The sequence below is a fragment of the Sinocyclocheilus grahami genome, unplaced genomic scaffold (genome assembly GCF_001515645.1).
Source record: "Sinocyclocheilus grahami isolate Dianchi unplaced genomic scaffold, SAMN03320097.WGS_v1.1 scaffold22.1, whole genome shotgun sequence".
Lineage (NCBI taxonomy): Eukaryota > Metazoa > Chordata > Actinopteri > Cypriniformes > Cyprinidae > Sinocyclocheilus > Sinocyclocheilus grahami.
Window position 1 is genome coordinate 2,986,059 of NW_015505201.1, and position 3,972 is coordinate 2,990,030.

General features: G+C 39.9%; 1 pseudogene; it reads left to right on the forward strand.

The window, feature by feature from the left end:
• The first annotated feature begins 2,549 nt into the window (after window positions 1-2,549).
• Window positions 2,550-3,612, forward strand: LOC107559767 (zinc finger protein 253-like; annotated as a pseudogene).
• The last annotated feature ends 360 nt before the right edge of the window (window positions 3,613-3,972 follow it).

Here is a 3,972-nt window from a genome sequence, read left to right on the forward strand (position 1 = left end):
TCACATGTTTGATAAGACTCCTGACCTGAAGAGATCTACATGCTCATATTCAGTTATTGTCATAGCACCACCTGCTGGCAACAGAAAGTGACATGTTTTATGCTGTAACGAGCTTCTAGAGATTTAATGACATCAACATTATAATTGGTCAGTCTAATCTAAACACTTTGCAATGTTAAATTGCAACAATCTTGAGTTTTTGTTAAAGGGTGTGTCCGTGGCGGCCTGACAAAGTTCAATGTTTCACCATGGAAATAGAAGTTGTTGTAACTCAGCCATACAATGTCCGATCATTCAATGAGAGTCCTGGCTGAACACATCTAAAGACCAATATTCTGTTATAATCATAGCGCCACCTGCTGGTAACAGGAAATTACTTGTTTTACACTAACTTAAACATGCAGTGTCTGATCTGCACCAAACTTTGCATGTTTGATGAAAGTCCTGCCCTGAAAACTTCTACACGTCACCATTCAGTTATAATCACAGCACCACCTACATCTACACATCAATATCCAGTTATAGTCATAGTGCCACCAGCTGACAGCAGGAAGTTTGGAACATATAAATGACTTAGTCCTGTATTAACCATTTTAAAAGTGAAAAGTGCCTTGAATTTAATGCGAGCAGCTACTGGTAGCCAGTGCAAATTGATGAACAGAGGTGTGACGTGTTCTTTTCGGCTCATTAAAGATTAATCTTGCAGCGGCATTTTGGATTAATTGTAGAGGTTTGATAGAAGTGGCTGGAAGACCTGCCAAGAGAGCATTGCAATAGTCCAGCCTGGACAGAACAAGAGCTTGAACAAGGAGTTGTGTTGCATGTTCTGAAAGAAAGGGCCTGATCTTCCTGATGTTGTATAAAGCAAATCTGCAGGACCGGGCAGTTTTAGCAATGTGGTCTAAGAAATGCAGCTTATCGTCAATCACAACTCCAAGGTTTTTAGCTGTTTTTGAAGGAGTTATGGTTGATTAGCCTAACTGGATGGTTAAATTTTGATAAAGTGATGGGTTTGTTGAACTGCCTCAGAGAGTGGAGAGAAGGATGAAAACGAGTGTATGTTTGCTGGTAAGATGTGTTTGACAGTTTGTGGTGTGGCAAATTGTGCACTGAGGTTTGTAATTTTATTAATGAAGAATGTGGCAAAGTCGTCAGCTGTTAAGAGTTGATGAAGGAGGACAAAGGAGGGAGGAAAATGTTTTAAAAAGTTAGGCGAATTGTTAATTTTGTTGTGATGGTATGTCCTTATAACAGTGGAGGCATTAGCAGAGAATAACATTTCCAATCATTAGAGATACCAGTACCTCCACATATTCCAGTCAGACGGGGGGAGTGGGAAAAAGAGAAATTATTGGAGAGTGGTGCAGGTGTAGCATTGTCCTCTGGTTTGATCCATGTCTCTGTCAGGGCCATGAGGTTTAGTCTTGCATGACTTGTAATAGAAGTAATAAAATCTGCTTTGTTTACAGCAGACTGGCAATTTCAGAGACCAATAGAAAAAGAAAGTAGTGTATTAGTAGACATAGGCAAATTGCGCAGGTTGTTAGGATTGCGCTGCCTACAGTGTGTGATGCATGGTTTGCGAGTGGTAGTAATAGTAGGGATCTGGAAACACATAGTAAGAATTGGTTATAAAAACTGAAAACAGAAGGGGAACAAGTAGTAGGAAAGAATATATACCGTATAGAACCAAACTTCATCTTAATTTAATGCTGTATATTGAGTAGTGGACAATGTTAAATCCATATACGATACATATCTGAGGAAAAATACATTGTTGGTCAGCGCCACCCAGTGTGCAGGCGTGAATTAGCAGAAGGCGAACAATCGTTTTGCACTCTGTGTGAAAGTTTGTTTGTTTATTTCCTTCTTAACGCCATTCCAGCATCTAAGGCTATATCTATGGCGAGAACCAGTCGATCCATACACAAGTCTTGTCTTTACACACATGTCCGGGGACAATTTAGAGTCTTCAATTCGCCTAACTTAACTTGCATGTTAGGTGAGAAAATAAATAAATGTAATAAAAAATAATCATTCAATAATCATAATCAAGCTAATGTGTTATCTGTGTTTTTTTATGAGTTACTAAAAAAGAACCATTTTTAATTGTATTATTTTATTTCAGAGTCAATTAAAGAAAATGAGGAGACTGGAGAATTGAGTGAAGTTGAGGATACAAATCATATTAAAACGGGAGAAAAACCTCAGAGTTGCTCTCAAACCAAACAGAAACATTTTGAGAAAAGAAGAGCCAAGAAATCTTTCACCTGCACTCAGTGTGGAAAGAGTTTCACACACAAAACAAGTCTTGAGCGTCACATGAGAGTTCATACTGGAGAGAAACCATTCACTTGTGATCAGTGTGGAAAGAGTTTTACACAATCATCAAGCCTTAAGGATCACATGAACATCCACACTGAAGAGAAGCAGCACGCATGCGATCAATGCGGGAAGAGTTTCATACGAAAAGGACACCTTACGGCACACATGAGAGTTCATACTGGAGAGAAACCATTCACTTGTGATCAGTGTGGAAAGAGTTTTACACAATCATCAAGCCTTAAGGATCACATGAACATCCACATTGAAGAGAAGCAGCATGCATGCGATCAATGCGGGAAGAGTTTCATTCGAAAAGGACACCTTACGGCACACATGAGAGTTCATACTGGAGAGAAACCATTCACTTGTGATCAGTGTGGTAAGAGTTTCACACGATCAGCAAACCTTAAGGATCACATTAACATCCACACTGGAGAGAAACCTTATAAGTGTTCACACTGTGACGAGAGATTCACTCTGTCAACACATCTGAAAACACACAAGAGGATCCACACTGGAGAGAAACCGTTCACGTGTTATCAGTGTGGAAAGAGTTTGAAATGCAAATATAAACTTGAGCTTCACATGAGAGTTCATACTGGAGAGAAACCGTATCCTTGTGATCAGTGTGAGAAGTGATCACTGTGAGAAGAGTTTAGCAAATTCATCAACCCTTAAGGATCACATGAACATTCACACTGGAGAGAAACTGTACGCATGTGATCAATGCAGGAAAACATTTTTCTGGGCTTCAGTCTTCAAGCAGCACCTGACAGTTCATACAAACAACATGAATGTGGCTTCACTTGTGTGTGGAAAAAGTTTTTCATGTCTACAAAGTTTATAAGTATATCAGAAAATACTGGTGTGAGAGACTGTGTGATTTGAGTGTAAAAAGACTTTTACTTCAGCAAACTGTTTAAAACTGCATGAGAGGATTCATACTGGAGAAAAACCTTACAAGTGTTCACACTGTGACAAGAGATTCAGTGTGTCATCAAGTCTGAAAAGACACGAGAAGATCCACACCGGAGAGAAACCGTATCACTGCACTGCATGTAGGAAGTGTTTCAATCATTCTTCTGCTCTACACAGACATACAATATTGCAGCATCAGACCTGAAAGTGCTGGATCTGAAGATGATCTACTTACTGTGATTGTTTTTTGTATCAAGCAATAAAATATCATCTGGATAAATCTGTCCTAACTAGACATTAAATAACTTTACAAATGACAAGACAAAGAAACATTTTCACAGTGAATACAGTTCATCTTCAAAACCAGCAGATTCAACTGATTACTGGACTTAATGACTACAGACCTGTGGCTCTAACGTATGTGGCCATGAAATAATTTGAAATATTGGTTTTGGCTTATCTGAAGGACATCACTGGATCCTTACTGGACCCTCTGCAGTCATCTGGCGAATCTCCGCTCTCTACCCAACAAAACGGACGAACTTCCTCTTCTGCTCTCCCAGACAAACAAGGATTTTTCAAACTCTGCTGCTCTGTGTTTCACGGAAACCTGGCTGAATGACGCCATTCCGGACAGCGCGCTTCGTCTGCCGGGCTTTCAGCTGTTCAGAGCAGACCGCGACGCAGAATCAATGGGGAAATCGTGCGGCGGTGGGACATGCTTTTACA